This window comes from Typopeltis vanoorti, chromosome 22 (genome assembly GCF_054136105.1).
Source record: "Typopeltis vanoorti isolate ZY-2024b chromosome 22, IOZ_Tvanoo_1.0, whole genome shotgun sequence".
In the NCBI taxonomy this organism is placed as follows: domain Eukaryota; kingdom Metazoa; phylum Arthropoda; class Arachnida; order Uropygi; family Thelyphonidae; genus Typopeltis; species Typopeltis vanoorti.
Window position 1 is genome coordinate 12,872,200 of NC_143570.1, and position 19,126 is coordinate 12,891,325.

The 19,126-nt window shown below is 34.3% G+C and overlaps 1 protein-coding gene across 7 annotated transcripts in view; it reads right to left on the reverse strand.

Annotated features, from left to right (window-relative positions):
* Positions 1-19,126, reverse strand: part of LOC150094164 (tight junction protein ZO-3-like) — a 528,478-nt gene that overhangs the window by 65,634 nt on the left and 443,718 nt on the right. The window lies entirely within an intron of this gene.

The following is a 19,126-nucleotide window of genomic DNA, read 5'->3' on the forward strand; positions in this document are numbered from 1 at the left end:
AGCCAAAACACCAAACTAACAGTATACAAGACAGTTTTAAACCAGTTGGGTTCGAAATAAAGCATTCAGTCAAAGAATAGAGACCACAAATATGAGGTTCTGAGAAAAATTAGGGGAGGGAACAGATGGCATCAATGGCAGAATCATAGTAGAAAAGAACTTTATATTATTAGCATTCAAAAATGTCGAAGCAGATTCAATCTAAGGTGGTATGGCCACTTAAATAGAATGGATAAAGAAAGGTCAGCAAAACAGGTGTTTGATGCCAAGATGGCAGGAAAGAGACCCAGAGGAAGACCAAGGTCTAGTGGATTGATTCAGTTGGAAGTGCCTTAGAAGCATAAACTGCTAGATATGACAATATTGGAGTGCTGACAATTAATAGAGTAATTTGGAGGCAAATTGCGGATAGAAGATTAATAATAATGTAAATTTAATCATGTAGTGATGACATGGTAGCCTGAACACCACTTGAGGCTACATATCAGGAAATTGATGATGATTTTATTTTTTTATTCTGCTTTTGAGTCAAATTTCCCCTTTATGAAAGTTCATTTTTTCTTTTACCCTTTTGTTTGTTTTCATTTCCATTCATCTTGAAAATATAATCCCTCAAGTATTACACAATTTTGTGTTGTGTAATACAACATTATTGCAGAATGCATTACTCACATAACTTGAGGTATTACATACTAAAAAATAAATAACATTTATTTCAAATAATGATTGATGAAATTTGGATTTGATATAAATTCATTTTATAAAAGTTCAAATTGTATTGCAAAAGAATGCTACATTTGCTGTTGGCATAAAACATCTGACTGTTGAGCTATTTATTTATCTTTCAAACTAATGTCCTTCTACATAGCTAAGAAATGTGGTGGAATTTTTATGGTGCATTATAGATTTCAAAAAAAAAATAATAATAATAAATATTTCATTACCAATTTAAACATACAGCTGTGATTTTTCTGCATGACATGGTGGAAAGTGAAATATTTTTATGCGACTCACAAAAAAAGGTTGTAAATGTATAGTACATTAGTGCTGTAGAAATTTGTTCAAGCTACTTTAAGCCCGCACTATAAAATTCATATGTCACCATTACAATTTAAACATTTTTGATAAATTATGTGAGACCACCTTGCAAATAAGCTTGAAGTGGCCTGGAAATGTTCTCTAAACCAGGGCTCTAAAATCATTTATCATCAACTAACTTGTAGTACTTAAGATTATATTTGTTTGCAACCTTTTATGAGTGGCAGGATCATAAAGAAAACAATAACAAAATGCTTTATCCTGGATTTCAGTTATTTTGTAATAATAATAATAAGAAGAAGAAAAAATATTATTATTATCAGACCTCCATCGAGTCAAGAGCCTCGTCACATGATGTCTCTCTCTCTCTCTCTCTCACACACACACACACACAGTGACCTAAAAGCATTCACTGTCTCTGTACTCACCACACTTCAAGGCAATGCATTCTAATCACCCACCACTCTCTACACAAAAAACCTGCTTCTCATCCTTATGCTCATACTCTTCTTGTACAACTTCCAGGGATGGCATGTTGTTCTCCCCATTCTCCAGCTATTTGCTTACCACCAACTTACTTGTAGTGCTTAAGATATATGTTCAACTTTTCATGAGTAGCAGTGAAAAAATCCCATCCACATTCATCTATGAAATTCTATGAAAGATCTCATCCTCATTAACCACCTTACCGGCCATTATGGATCAAATACACATCCTCATACGCTTCGTATCCATCATATATTTCAATATAATATCAATGTTATTACAATTTTAATATGCACTTCGCATCCATGATAACCTTGACGTCTATAGACGTCTTGTCCAGTAGCATGGTTAATGTGGTAATTGCTGTGGACACGTCCCCCCCCCCTCCTATCTGCCATTCTATGTAATTTAGATTCCTACAATCTGTTCTCATACCCAACATTCCAGAGACCTTATATACCACCTTAGTCAATCATCTCTGAACCCTTTTCAACAACTCTTCACCCTCTTGAAAACCAGATCTGTGCATGTTAATCCATATGCAGTCTGATTAAAGCCTTATACAATGGAATCATAATATCCTTACTTCAACATGTCAGTGTTTTCTACATCATTGCCATAATCTACTGTACCACACTTACATTTTTAGCAAAATGTCCCTGAAATTTCATGTTCCTATACATCATCACCCAAATTTTTCAGGTCCTCTACCTCCTCTAAAATATCTCTACCCCCAATCTTATACTCTGCATCCCATCTTTGCTTGCCAAATATTAAAACCTAACACTTCATTACATTTAACTGGTAGCCTCATTCACTCACCCATTCACTCAGTCTATTCAAGTTCTCTTGCAAGGCTACAACATCTGTTCTAATCCTCATAGATCCACCACTTGGCATCATCTGCAAAGAACTCATTGTGGAGCCAGCATAAAAGAAGTGGAAGTAACCAATTTCATGACCAGGCAAGGAGAGTGACTTGGTTGGTGAGAGTAGCTAAAGAGAGGTATGAACAGCAGTTAGCTAATGAAACCAAGAATAATCCTAATGAGTTCTTTCGATATGTAGCCAGCAAAAGAAAGAATGATTATGGAATGATGACATTGATTGGAGGAAATGGTATAAAGACAGCTGTTGCAGAATGTGTGGTGGAGATACTTAATGAGCAGTTCATAAAGATCTTTCAATCTTGTGAATGTGACTTCGTGGAGAGATTGAGAGCAGTTGATGATGGGGAGGAGAGACTGACTGTAAGGGAGCAAGAGGTGTATGGAGAGTTGAGTAAACTACATGTAAATAAGGCTGTGGGACTTGATAATATATCACTGCGTATTCTGAAGGAATGTGCCAGAGAGTTGACACCTGCCTTGACATATTTTTTTAAATACGAGTCTTGCACTTGGTCAAGTTCCTAAAGAGTGGAAGGAGGGCAAGATTTTGCCACTTCATAAAGGAGGTGATCGAACTCAAGCATCAAACTATAGACCTAACTCTGTGTTGTGGTTAAGTTGTTGGAGAAGATTGTGAGAACTAGGATCCAGAGTTGAGTTGACAACAATGGTATAATCTTTGATGGACAGCATGGATTTGCTAGAGGGAGGTCATGTTTTAGTAATCTCTACTTACTTATTACAATAAAGTGACTGCTTCCTTGGACAGAGGAGAAGGATACACAGTAATATACTTGGATTTCGCAAAGGCTTTTGATAGAGTACCTCATGATAAGTTGACAGTCAAACTAGAGCAGATGGGGTTGGATATTAGATTAGTGCATTGGATTGGAGACTGGCTATCTGATAGGTATCACCAAGTTGTGTATGGGGTGCGATATCCAGGAAAAGGAAAGTCACTAGTGGGGTGCCTCAGGGGTCTGTTTTAGGGCCATTACTATTTAACTTGTATATTAATGATATTGGCGAAGATTTGGATGGAGATATTCAGTTGTTTGCAGATGATGCAAAGTTGGGATGAACCATAAAGAGTAGTGGATAAGGATCTAAAATTTAGGGGACACATCACCAAAATTGTGAAGACAACACAAAGGTTTCTGTGAATGATGCAGAGGACACTGACATGTAGAAGTAGGGAGATTCTTGTTCCATTGTATAAGGCTTTGATTAGGCCACACATAGACTATTGTGCCCAGATTTGGTCACCGGGTTTTCAGAAGGATGAAGAGATGTTGGAAAGGGTCCAAAGGAGACTGACTAAGGTAGTTTCTGACCTCTGGAATGTTGAGTATGAGGAAAGATTGAGAAGATGTAATTTGCAGAGTCTGGTGGAGAGAAGGAAGAGGGGAGATATGATAGAGACCTACAAGTTGGTAAAGGGTTGTTATAAGATCAATGGTGGAGAAGTTCTACAGAGAATAGTGGGAGATCAGGGGAGAACCAGAGGTCATCCCTGGAAACTGTATAAAGAGGGTGTGAGTAGGGGAGTGAGAGGAAGTTTTTTTTCGTGCAGAGTTGTGAATGATTGGAATGCCTTGCCTGAGAGTGTGGTGTCTGCAAGGAGTTTGAGTGTGTTTAAGACACGGTATGATGAGATGTGTGTGTGATAAAAGAACCTCCCAGATGAGTCTTTGACTCCATGAGGTCTTGGGAAATAATAATAATAATAATAATAATAATAATAATAACTGCATAGCATCATACAAAGTGCTTCCCGATGTCATTTGCATATAAATTAAACAAAGCTGATCCCAAAATGGATCCTTATGGCACACCACTAGTGACTTTGCTCTTCTGAAATATTGCTTCCCCATACACAACTTGCTGATAACTATCAGACAGCCAATCTCCAATCCAACACACAAATCTACCATCCAATCCCACATGACAAGATAGCAATATATCAAAGGCCTTTGCAAAATCTAAAATATACAATTGTGTATACATCCCCTTGTCCAATGCATTTGTCACCTTATTATAATAAGTAAGCAGACTACTAAAACATGATTTTCTTTTCTCAAACCCATATTGTCCCCCCCAAAGAGACTTCTGCTGGTGTCAACCCCATTCTGAATCCATATCCTCACTAGCCTCCCTAACACCTTGACTATAACTCCAGACAAGCTGATTGACCTATAATTCAAAGACTTAGTCTTATCATCTCCTTGATAAAGCGGAACAACTTTGACAAAATACAAGTATAGTGATACCTGTATTTAAAAAGAGGGAATAAAACAAAACCTGCTAATTAGAGAGGTATTAGTTTATTACCTCTTTAACCCCTTAACATACAAAGACATCTGTGAGTCTTTTGTTTATTGCACCAAAATTGATTTTGAATTTTGGTTTCACATATAAATACAATCGAATACAGACGCTAGACAATCTTGTGCCTATTTCCTTTCAGCCGAGAAAAGTTGCCAACGGATTGTATCGGCTATTTCGTTTGCATTTGCACAAATTCATCATTATTTTTCAAATAATGATGAATTTGTGCATTTCCTAGAAATGTTTATATCACCGAAATGAAGCCTGTTGGCTCTTTATATTTAAGTAATACAGTAGAATACTTAATGAAAAATTGAAAATATACAGTGAAAAAAATATTATTGAAATGTCAAAATGGATTTAGCAAAGGACACAACAATGGATGCAGTTTTTTTATTTAAAACTACTCATAGAGAAAAGAAGAGAATTTAATTTAGAAACTCATCTTTTGTTTATAGATTATGAAAAAACATTTGACAAAAGTACAAAGATATATACTCTTTGATATATATATATATTACAAAGAATAAATATACCTAATATTTTACTACATGCAATACTGAATATACACAAAGATAATGAAAATATAAACTATAAAAACAAAGATAATGAAAATAAACTATATTTGTATCTAATAATCTATAAACCAAGGAGTAAGACAGGGATGCCTTCTGTCTCTAGCACTTTTTAATATTTATATTAATGAAATATTAATACAGTGGAACATCTTAAACAATCTAGGTATAGAAATTCCCCAGAATAGCAAAATAAATATGTTATTATTTGCAGATGATTAGGTAATATCAGATAAGGAAGACAATTTACAAATAGCAATATATGATTTAAATATAGTAGAACAGTCTGGAATGAAAATATCCATAAATAAAACTAAATGGCATTTTGTGGACAAACTTCAGTTAGAAGTAAAACAGTTATTAATAAGAAAATAATAGAACAGAACTTTCAGCAGGAGAATTGATCACCTTCAATATGAAATGTCATATGAAGGAGAAAAAGACATAAAATTAAAAACTTCAAAATTTTCAGATTATAGGCCTGATTACATAGAACACTCAATCCACATATTGTACAAAAAGAGACACACTTGAAAATATAAATACTTTAGCAGTGCCCATATTATTATATGGCAGCAAAATTTGGGCAACAAACAAGATGAACAAAGAATAAAAACAAGTGAAATGAGATCCATGAGAAAAACTACAAAATATACATAGACAAAAAAGGAATGAAGATATTTTAAAAGAACTAAAAATAAAATCAAATAGAAGAAAAAAAAAGTAAAAAAGTAAACAATTAAATACAAAATTGGATAGAATATGTAAACCGAATGGCCAACACCTAATATCTTAAACAAATAATAAAATATAAACCCATTGGAAAGAGAAGGCTGAGTAGACCTCAAAATAGGATATTAGATAGATAATGAGACCAGAATAGACCAGTATGGTCTATATCCATAATCAGCATTATGTTGATGATGACAATTTTTTTGTCCTCTTTCCACTCCTTTGGCACTTTGGCCAGAAGGCTTATGTTAAAGAGGTAAGTTCAAGCTGTCGTCAACTCCCTGGAACATACCAACAAGACACATGGTGATATACCATCAAGTCCTATAGCCTAATTGACATCAAGTTTACTCAATTACTCATATATCTCCTGCTCAATCACCACCAGTGACTCTTCCATGCACCTCATCCCTCCCCCACATTGCTCTCAAGTTCTGCATTATGTTACATTCACAAGGATGTCTTGTGAATTGCTCCTTTCCAGTGGTTATCATTCTACCACTATCACTGAGTAACATCATCCTTCCATAATCATTCTTCTACTGGCCACATATTGAAAAAAAAAAAAAAAATCCTAGGATTTCTTTTGGCCTCATTTACTAACCACTGTTCATACTGCACTTTTGCTACTTCTACAATGCCTTCTTCCAAATTGCATGCTTCTGCTCTTCAGTCATCCATTTTACACCTACCTTATTTAATCTCTTCATCTTTTGAATACACTCAGACATTGCCTCTATCAGATAGTTCTTGAGTATGGACCAAACAGCATTGCTTTCATTCTCATCCAATTCCTCATTCCATGATATAACTGCAAGTTGCCTCCTGAGTTTGTCATAATCAACAGCCTTATGGTTCCACATATATCTCTTTCTCTCAGATATTCTGATATGGTTGGTCACCATCCAAGTGATCACTTCATTGTCACTTTCACCAACTGGAGGAAGATTTGCACCTCAGTTACAATTATCCTGTAGTTATTCAAGTTCTTCCAATCTCTCTCTCTCTCTCTCTCTCTCATTCCTGCATTTAGGGAGGGTGGTTGCAAAGCCTCAATGTTACAATGCACTTACTATTTGAGATAAAAATAAACTGGAAAATTTTAATACAAATGACATAGTCTTATAACAGAAATGCATAAAATTTAATATATGCAAGACATTTCTTAAAACAGGATTAGGTAGGACTTATTTATTATTTATTTGGCTTCCTTGTAAGGTCATGATTTTCTGAAGTGGTTCTGTATAATTTACTCAATTAACAATCCATTAAGATATACTTTCATCAAACTTAAAACCAAAAAAAAAACAAAAAATTAAAAAATCATAAATGCAAATTTAACATTAAGAGCCACAGATGTAGCCAATCTGAAAGAACAGATGGTTGTCCTATTTCTTTGTTACTCAATGTCAGCCCAGACTACTTTTTCATTATAAAGAGTAAAGGTATCTACTGCAATTCATAATAAAAAAAAGTTGCAGCTTCCAATTATACTGCTTATAATTGTGTTAGATGTGGTTTATATGTAGTTTCAATTAGATGCTAATTAGTTTTAGCATTACATATATTAAATTTGGCATAATATACATTTCATAGCACAGCATATGGCAGTGATGAGGATATGGGCCCTTTACAAAAAGCTCAACTTTGAGAAACTTCATGAGATGCAGTATCTAAGAAATGTTTTTTTTTTTTAACCAAGCATACGTGGACTTTGGTTTGAATGAGAGAGTGTGCAGGAAATGTTTCGAGAACAAATTCCAGAAGAGCAAGTTCAGTAAAAAAAAAAGTGAGAGTGATACAGTGGATATAACAGAGAACAGGTGTGGAAATGTGAGTGATGGAGATATAGACTAGTGGTTCTTAACTGGTGTTCCACGAACTGGTTACAAATGTTCCACCGGTGAAAGATGTTATGACAATTTACTACAAAGCAGCATGCTAATCTTACTTCAAAAACTAAAGATTATTTCAAGAGATTGTTGAATATGCAAATTAAACAAGTAAAATATTTTGAAAAGACTGTTAAAATTTCTGATAAGGCACAACTTGCATCATATAAGGTAGCTGAATTAATTGCTGTAAAATTAAAACCACATACCTTATCAGTTTCTAATTTTACCAGCATGTTGTGGAATAGTAAACATTATGTTTGCCGAAGAAGCAAAAAAGGAAATTATGAAAATTCCTCATTCGGACGATACAATTAGAAAATAAAATTAAAGAAATGTCAGATGATATAGAGAAAAGATTTCCCAATAAACTTTCCAAACAACATTTTGCTTTACAATGAGTCCACTGACATTAGCAGTAAAGGTCATATACTAGCATTCGTTCGTTTCATTAATGAAAACAAAATAGTGAATCAATTTCTATGCTGCAGAGAACTTACAGAACGTACACAGGACAAGATATTTTTACTCTGTTACGTCATATTTTGAAAATTTTAAAATTTCATGGGAGCTGTGTGTGTAGGAATTTGTACGGATGGTGCTCCATCAAACCCTATAAAAGGATTTGTTACCCTTGCAAAGAAATAAAGCCAAATATTATATCTACGCACTGTTTTTTGTACAAAGAATCCCTAGTTTCAAAAACATTACAGGCAATATTAAAATCTGTACTAGACCAAGTTGTAAATATGGTAAATTACATCAAGACCTTTAAAAGGATGATTTTTAAAAAAACGTTGCATATCTATGGAAGCCAAGTATAAATCTTTGCTTTTGCACACTGAATAAGATGATTATCCAGAGATAAAGTGCTATTCCGAATTTTAGAATTTAAGAATGAATTACTGGCCTTTTTCAAAATGAAGGTACAGATGCTTTTGTAAAATGTCTTCAAAATAATATTTGATGTGCTAAAATGGCATATTTAGCCAATATTATTAATTACTTAACTAGCATTAATACAAGTATCCAAGGAAAAAATTAAAATATTTTGACATCCACTGACAAATTGTGAGCTTTTCAGAAAAAAGTATCTTTTTGGAAAAACCACATATCAGGAAAAAATACAGTGGATATGTTTCCTTCGATTCCATAATAAAATGTCGAGGGAATTATTTCCATTATAACAGAACATTTAACAATATTGGAAGAAAAGATTTCAAGTTACTTTCCTTACTTAAATACACACATTAACGACTGGACACGAAATCCATTTAGCACAGTTGATACGAGTTGTGAATTTTCGTCACAAGAAGAAGAACAATTAGTTACCTTGTCAATGGATCATACTCTAAAAATTAAATTCTCTGAAATAACTCTTGAGGAATTTTGGATTTTTGTCCAAGCTGAATACCCAGCTCTCTCCACAAGGGCACTGAAAATTTTGTTATAGTTTTCAACATCATATTTGTGTGAGCTCGGTTTTTCAATATTAACCAATATAAAAACTAAAAAGCGTGAAAGACTTACTAATATAGACAAAGAGATAAGGGTAGCTATATCACATATTAGACCTGATATTGCTGAAATCTGAAAAGCTGACAAGCTCAAGTATCATATTAAAATAAGTTCCATTTTTATAAAAGGCAAGTTCATGCATATTTTTATTGTTAGTTTTATGACCCTAATGCTTTTGGTGTTCCCCAAATTTTTCTTATAATCAAAAGTGTTCCGTGACTCAAAAAGATTAAGACCCACTGATATAGACAATAAGAGTTCATAAAAGTAATAAGAATGACAACATGGATGATGTGAAGAATGAAGAGTGGGTAATGATGATAATACACTTGGAATTCTTCATAAGACAAAGCATAAGATTGAGAGAGAGAGATTTCTGTGTGTGTGTGGGTGGGTGGGTGGGTTGTTGGGCGGGCGGGTATCAGAGACAAGTGAGTATGAGAATGAATAAAAAATGCTGAATAAAGATTTGCAGGCAACAAATCAGAACGAGATAGATAATACAAAGTGTAAGGAAGCTTGTGGGCCTAGGAGGCTACAGCAATTTATGTACACTAATGCCAGGAACGTGCAGAACAAGGAGGGGGTGGGGGGGGGGATATTAGCATTGATTAATTTGCTTGGGCAAGAGTTATTGGGGTTAGTGAGATATGGCTGACAGAAAATGATATAATTAGTGAAATAGAATGTAAGGAGTATGGTATTTTTGGTGAGAAGAAAGAACAACGGGGACAAGGGTATTACTAAGGAGTATGGCAAGATAAAACAGGAGCCAAAAAGAGTAGACAAGGGAGTCAGTGAAGGAGGTGCATCAGAGGCCATCTTGTGTGAGACAGAGGTCAACAAGACAATATATAGTCAGGAAATGAGAAGGATGATGCAGATGGTATTCATCAGCAAATAAGTTCAATCAGTGGATGAGTAATTATTATTGGAGTCTTCAACAATGGGAACATAGATCAGAAGGAGGAAAGGACAGGAAACAGAATTTATGCATCTACTAAGAAATAATTACCTGGGACAGAATGTGATAGAAGGACTAAGGATTTGAGAGTGCTCAATCTAGTAAATGCATCAGATTTGTTTATAAGTAGGTAACTATATTGTGACCTGATGGTGAGAATAATCATGCAGTCATAGCCTGGAAGACAGATAAACATGTAGAATTTTCTGAAGGAGTATATGTGAAATCAGAGAACTGGTAAGTATGAAAAATAAGACTACCTGGAGCAGCAAGTCAAGGGAACTGCAGGGGTTGAATGTTTAGAGCACATGGGAAATGATAAACAGGTGTTTGAATGAAGTAGTAATAGACTACACACCAAGATAAATCAAGGTGGGAATTAAATAGATGGATAGCATCATTACATGGTAGCCACATACACACACACAAAAAAAAAAAAAAGAGGAGTTTGTGGAGGAAATTTAAAGAGAAAGGTGAGCAGTACATGGTAATACTAGTTACCCTTCTGGTGTGTGCTAGAGAAAGTAAAGAACTTTGCCAGAATAGAAATTTCAAAGAGATCTTTTGAAATGTAGCAAGTAAAAGAAAGAATGACTACAGTAGAATAATTCTGATGTACACTTATAGTAGGGCAGAACGAGACAGACAAAATAGTTGAATCACTAAGGGATCATTTTGCAAAGATGTATTATCCAGTCATAAAATTCATTGTAGGAGATCCACCTTAGACAACACAAAATCTATCATACCACTCCTTAATCTGATCCACTGCAATGCATTATGCATTCCATGTTCTTACCATTGCTCTCCATGCAAAAAAAGAAACAAAAAAAAAGCTCACTTCTTACCCTATTACTCATTACTCCCTTTACAACTTCCAGGAATAGTCCCTTCTTGCTTCTTCCCCTCATTCTGTCATATCAAAAATGTCTCTGGCATCAATCTGGCAATTTCCTTTCAGCAGCTGAAATGTCTTAATCATACCCCCCCCCCTCATTTCATCTTCTATTCACCAAACTCAATAATTTGCATGCCTTCAGTCTGTCCTCATAACCAACAATGGTGTCCTGACACCATTTTTGTTAACTGCCTCTGCACCCTCTCTAAGATTATTTCATCCCCTTCACAACCCATTGAACTAGATTTGAGCACAGTAATCCAGATATTCTGATTAGAACTTTAAGCAATGGAACTACCACCCTTTTATCAGTGCTGGTCAATATCTTCCTCAATATTGCAGCAAATTTTCTGGGTTGTCTTTACAACTTTTATGTATAAAAGACATGTTACATGTCATGACATGTCTTTTACATGTCTAAGGTAATTTGAAGTTCAGAGGACATGTCTGTAATCTGAACTTCAAATTCCTATCTACAATCATCCCAATATCCCTTACTTCTTCCAATATAATAATGAGTTGTGTAGTGGAGTAGTGTGCCCTATCACTTCTTGGACTCTTTGGAGGTGTCGTAAAAATAATACTAACCTCACCAAGTGAATGTGAAGCATCCCATCTGTGATTCCACATTTCAAAACCTTCTATTTAGCTGACTTAAACTGAACATCAGCACTATTATTAATAATAACCATTTGAGCTTCACATCATCTGAAAACAACTTTGGATTGGATTATATCTTCCTGTAGTCGAGTGACAAATCATGACATTTCAGTATTAAGAATACATCCTCTTCATTCACTTCTAAGACTTCATCCTTTCTCATCCCTCTAGAAATAAAGCCATCTTTACCAGGATGAAACCCTTTAATAAAGATTGCATAACTAATGGTCCCAGAACTGAACCCTATGGAACTCCACTTGTAACCCTCCTATTCTGTGATAAACTCTCTGATATCTATCAGAAAGCCAGTTACTAATCCAATCCACTAACCTGATATCATATATTGCAACTTAAATACAAACTTGAACTTAGTATGTGGCACCATGTCAAATGCCTTTACAAAATCCAAAAAAATGATAGTGTATGCCTTACCCTCATCCACTGCACTTATTACCCTATTATAAAAGGCAACAGATTACTAAAACAAATGCACACCTTTAAAAAATCCATGCTGGCTGGCCTGCAACAATATTGTCTTTCCAATTCTGTATAAGAGCTCTTACCAATTTTTCCAAAATCTTAACATCAGAAGAAATACATAATGGTCTATAATTTGAATGGGTGGTGGTAGAATGGACTAGTCTATAATCCATTCTATTCTACCTTGTTATCCTTATACAATGGTACTATACTCCCCCCCCCCTCCACTTCTCAGGAACTTGCCCCATTGCAAAAATGGGTTAACCTGGTCTTGCAAAATCTCATCTAGTCTCCCTGCCTTGCTGACATCTAGAGTGTTCAGTATTAAGAATACATCCTCTTCATTCACTTCTAAGACTTCATCCTTTTTCATCCCTCTAGAAATAAAGCATCTTTACCAGGATGGAACCCTTTAATAAAGTGATCACTAAATACTTCAACTATGTTATTTGATATCCAGTCATAAAATTCATTGTGGGAGATCCACCTTAGACAACACAAAATCTATCATACCACTCCTTAATCTGATCCACTGCAATGCATTATGCATTCCATGTTCTTGCCACTGCTCTCCATGCAAAAAAAGAAACAAAAAAACTCACTTCTTACCCTCTTACTCACTATTTCCTAATGCCACAAAAAGGATGTGCTCATCTGATAGCAAAGAGGGACAATGTAAAAGAGTAGCAAAAAATTGGTAAGAAAGTTTTAAAAAAGTGAACAAACGATCTAATGAACTTTGCAATCGATGGTAAGAATGACAAAAGTGATACGAATGTAGTGGAAGTTGAAAAACAGAGTGCAATTAAGGTAAGGTAAGGAGTGGAATTGATGACAAACAAGCATGTATGGCTGGCACTAAATTGAGAGAGTGAATGAGAGTGAAAAAATGATGCAAGATTTGAAAGCTGAGTTGATTAAAATGAGGCAAGAGGTGAAATGAACGAGGAGTGAAATGAAGAGAATTTGAGATACGTATGGAAGAGTGAAGAAGATGAAAACGAATAATGTTGGTAGGAAAGATGTAACGAAAGACCCATGAGTGAGATTGTATGGGATTCGATTATTAGAGGTGTGGTAAACGAGAAGATGCACAAGGTGTTTTCCTGAAGGTAAAATGAATAGAGTGAGTGAGGTGTTGGATAAGAGGAGTAAGCGAGCAAGAGAGATGGTAGTGTTAATAGGAAGAAATGATTTAATTGGGAACAAGGAGTGCATAAGACTATCAGGAGATTGATGAGAAGGATAAAAGATAATAGTGTGATAGGAAAGGTGATCAGTTTGTTCTCCAGGTATGAGTGATGAAAATCAGACAGACAGGGAACGTTGTTAATGATATGTTAGCAGAAATGTGTGAGGTGAAACGAGTGCAGTTTATTAATGTGGAATGAGTTTGAAGAATGAAATGAACTGTATAAGAGTGATAGACTGTATTTAAATGTTTTTGGTATGAGTCCTTTGAAAAGACTGCTGCTGCTGGAAGGTAGAGAAATGAGTACAGAGAATGAATCTGATCAAGTGAGAAGTAATGTGAAAGAATAGGAGAGTAAGGAAGGAGAGACTGAAGTGATGGTTATGAATGAAGAAGTGGGTAGTATGAATATAAGGAATGAGAGAACAAGTGTGTAAGAAAAACAGGGAAATAGGGAGGCTTAAAGTGGATATGAGAACACAGAGTGAGAAAGGTTGATGCTCCAAGAGGATGTGAATGTGTGTGTGTAGACAAAAAAGGGAAGGGATGACCTGGAATCAAAGGAAAACAGTTGGATTTGAAGAAAGTTTAAGATGAATAAGGAAAAAAAGAAATGGCTAGAGTTAAGTATGGAGAAGTCATATCTAATAAGTGGTATCAGTAAAACTTGTTATAGATCCAGGAATGAGCTCTTATGTTTGTATACAAATGCTAGAAGTATAAGAAACAAGACAAATGAAATGGTTGCATTAATTGAGTGTTTACCTAAGAATTGTTGAAATATGTGATATATGGTTGGATGAGGATGACATCTTGACAGGAATAGAGATGCAAGGTATGATGTGTTTCGTGAAGATAGAAAGGGTAAAAAGGAAGGAGGGGGAGTGCTATTGATGACAGAAAAAGAGCAATGTCAATAAAAGGTAAAGATGTAAGAGGGAAATAGTGGCAGTGATTTTGAGGAAGTATGGTGTGAGACAGAGATGAATAGAATGAACAACAGTGGAGTCAGACCCAGAAATGATACCAAGGTTGAAGTAACGCAGAAGTCATATTTTCATGTACGAATAGCCAAAAGGTGTCACACCTTATTTTTAGATTAGAGATAGTTGGAAGTTTTTCCACTTTTCCAAGTGCAGAGTCTAGTAGATAGGATCAAGAGGGGTAATATGATAGGGACGTACAAGTTGGTAAGGCTGAGTTGTTATCGGATCAGTGTTGAAGAGGTTTTTCATAAAATGGGGAAGAACTAGAGGTCATCCCTGGAAGCTGTATAAGGAGGGTGTGAGCAAGGGAGTGAGAAGTAAGTTTTTTGCATGCAGAGTTGGGAATTATTGGAATACCTTGCCTGAGAGTGTTGGTGTCTGCAGAGAATTTGAATGTTTTAAGGCAAGGTATGATCAGCTGTGTGTATGACAAAATGACCACCTAGATGAGTCTTTGACTTTTTCAAATCAATCCATTGTTTTCATTCTACTTTGTAATTAACTATTGTTACCACTGATGATGGCCTATAATATTCATGCTGAAATATCTGACCTTAAATAAATAGTATTATTTATCCCTTGTGTTTTTTGTATTAATTGAAGAAACCTCTCATGGCATAAGTATCTCTAAAACAACGTGTAGTAATAATAATAATAATACGGGATCCTAAACTAGCAAATAGCAAACTATTATCCTACTATAAGATAATAATCTTCTTCTCCCTTTCTAGTAATAGGCCTAGTGGCCCATTACTGTTTCTTCCCATCTTTTCAATGGCCAACTCTATTCCTTCTCCCTTGAGGTGATATCTCTGTATCAGTCTCCCTTCACTCATTCTTTCTGTATGGTGTCTCCATCTCTCTCTCTCTCTGTCTCTACAAAGATAGATGTAGTTTAAAACATATATCACCTCAAGTTCCTTTAAGATATCACTATTTCTTTTGAAGTCAAGTCTATTATATCCAGCTGTTTTGTGCATGAATCGCATTTCAGAGCTTATCAGTCTTTTTCTATCTGCTTGATTTATGGTCCAAGCTTCTGAAACATATGTAAGGATAGGTCTTGCTATTGAGATATGGATTTTTATTCTTGTTTTCTTGCTAAATTTGGATTAAATATCTGATTAATAGTTTTTGCTATTCCTATATAACTGGTTATTTTATGTTGCATGTCTTTCACTCGTTCATAAGATAAGTGGTAGCCTAGATATTTGAATGTATTAACCTGTTCTATAATATCATCGTTGATGCAAATTTTGCTTCTAATTGGGTCTCAGCCTTTAAATGCCATGACTTTGGTTTCAGAAGTGGAGTTATTTCCACATTGTGGAAATCTCCACTTCTGAAACCAATTGATGGCTTTTATTGATGATGAATAAAATTGTATCGATGTTGGTGTAATCATTTATATGAATGCCAAAACTGGTTGTTTCCCTCCATTCTCTTATAATATTATTAATATAGATATTAAAGAGGAGTGGTAATAGACTACATCCTTTTTTTCAGACACCTGCATTTATGTTCTGTGTTTCAGATTTTTGTGCAGCTATCTTTATTTTAATTTGGTTATATATATATATATATATATATATATATATATATATATATATTGAAAATTGCTTTAATTAACTGGTAAGGAATGTTGTCATCTCTTAAAATTCTAGTAGCTTATTATGAGTGATTTTATCAGGAGTCTTTTATAATCGATGAATAATGTGTGTGTCTCTAAATTGAACTCTCTTCTTTTTTCTATCAGGAGTTTGAGAGTGAAAAAGGTGTCAGTGCAGGATCTGCCTTTACAGAAACTGTTTTGTTTCTCTCCAAAAATATTTTCATAACATTTGTTTAATTTGGTCTTTAAGATACTTGAATATATTTTATATCCCGTGTTTAAAAGGCTAATGCCTCTAAAGTTTTGACATTCATAGCATTTTTCTGGTGGTAATTGGCCATTTAGGATTCTAGAAGAATTCATCTAGCATATTCTAGTAATTTGTATCTGAAGTTGTCTCCAGAGCATTTGAAAAAATTTCATATTGATACCATCTTTCCCTGGGCTTCTATGGTTCTTGCACTGTGTAAGTGTTATCTTTAAATCTTCAATGGTAAAGAAGTGTTGAATTATTTGCAGATAATGGTTCTGAGAGGTTGTCATCAATTATCTATAATTCTTTATAGTATTTAACCCAGTCCTCCAAGGTATGGTATTGATCTTGATCTTTCTCTAAGGTTATTATTCATGTGTCTTATAAATTTCTATGCTTGTGTTTGAAGTTTATCAATATTGTTTTCTAAATTTATAACAAACTTGTTCCATTGAATTCTGTCTTTTTATGTTTCTCTGTTTGCTATTTTGCATTTATATGTCAATTTCATCTTCTATTTGTGCTTAACCATTTTTTATAGGCCTTCCTTTTTCATCTATCATTTTCCTGATTTCTAGGTCCCAGTTACAAGGACCTTTTTTTTTCTTTGACTTTTTTTTTTTTTTCATTCCTAAGATGTCTCAGGCTGAACTCCTAAAATATTGCAGATATGATGCGATTCCACTCTTAATTAATAGATTCATCTGAGGATAGTTGCTGTAATTTTTCATTTATTTTTTGTTGATATAGTTTTCTTTTATCAGAGTCAGATAATGAGCTGACGTTGAACCCAAGTTCTCGGTTGTCTAATGGATATTGGTACGTTATCATCTTGGTGGGGGGGGGGGATATTGATGTCACACATAGATAATGATCTGATTCGATTTCAAAACCTTGGAAGACTAACATCAAGAATGAATCTACATATTTTATTTTTTGCTATTGTATAGTCTATAGTAGATTTCAATCCTCTTGCTGACCATATGAATTTATGAATGTCTTTGTGTTTGAACATTGTACTCATTAGTCTTAGATTATTGTAGATAGAGAAATCGATTAATTTTTGGCTGTTTCTATATTTTACTAATTCTCCAAAAGTTCCGACATGATTTTGGATTTTCATATTGCTATGCAAGCATTTAAATCACCCAGCAGTAATAACATGTCATATTTCTTTATTTTCTTTCTTATATTTTGGAGTTGGTTATACAAGTCCAAACTTTCTTCTTCCCTCTCCTGTGGAGCATATAATCCAAGAACTGTGAGATATCCTCTATTAAGTTTCAATCTAAGTTGTAATATTTTTTCATTCCAGTATTTACAGTTATTGATGTTGTCTTTGAGGGATTTTTGAATCATGATGATATTTTGCTCTCTGGTCCTCTTATAAGAGACAGTTATAAGATATTATAAGATTATCTTCTTCTTCTCTTCCATCTAAGACAGGTTGAGTTTTCTCTTGAGCAGGAACTTCCAGTCTTCTCTATTCCTTGCTGTTCAAAAAAGTTCCTTATATGTTCTACATCCTGAGATTCTTTATTAATTTCAGCCAGGTAATTCTTGGTCTTCCAGGTCTTTTTTCAGTTGGAAAAGTATTGATTAGGACATTAGGAAGTCTGTCTGCTTCCATCTGTACAGTGTGGCCAAACCATCTCAGTTGTTGTTTTCTAATTTTTTCTATTATTGTCTTTGCATACAATAATTCTTGTCTGACTGTGCAGTTTTTCTTTTCTATCCAGCTTGTTCTATTTATTTTTCATAAGCATTTCATTTCAAATGCCAGCAGTTTTTTCTCCTCTCTTTTCTTAACTGTCCAGGCTTCTGCTCCATAGATGACTGTTGGTATAATTACTGATTCGTATAATTTGATTTTGGCTTACTTAGATATCTTGTTTGTTTTCCAGATTTTCTGTAATTTTCTCATGGTGGTCCATCCTATCACTATTCTGTGTTTGATTGTTTTGAGTTGTCTACTTGTTCTCTTTGTTCTCCATTTAGGGTGGCTGAGATGGCAGTTCCGTTCCTCCCTATTTTCATCCCTTTTGTCTTTTGTATATTTATTGTCATGTCAAATGTTTTACAGGTTTCATTTAGCTTGTTTATCAACCTTTGTAGTTCATTTAGGGTTCTTGCAATAAGGATGAGATCATAAGACTATCATAAGATAATAATTAATTAAAAATTATATCATATGTATAAGATCCCCTGGTACAACTTGCAATGGTTCCAACATACCTAGCTTTAGTTCTCAAGTTTGAAATGTCCATCCAATCTTGTTCTAAGTTGTAAAAATGCAGTATACAATGCAGATGGAACTTCAAACCACAGTATCTGGTATAGGTAAACATGAAAACAATAATGAAAGAAGTTTCAGTGTTATTAAATAAATAGCTTTAGTGCATTCCCTCTCAAAATATGAATATAAATTAAACTTCTATTGTGAATTTTAGGTGACAGTTAAATAAACGTCACATTCTCAGATGTTGTTTATTATAAACAATAACACTGTCAAAAAAGACAAGATTTAGTTTCGAATATTAAATTCCACTAATAATGTTAAAATTTTATTTAACATGTAGTGGAATTCTAAAATATCTGAACAGGATGATTTAAGCAAATTTA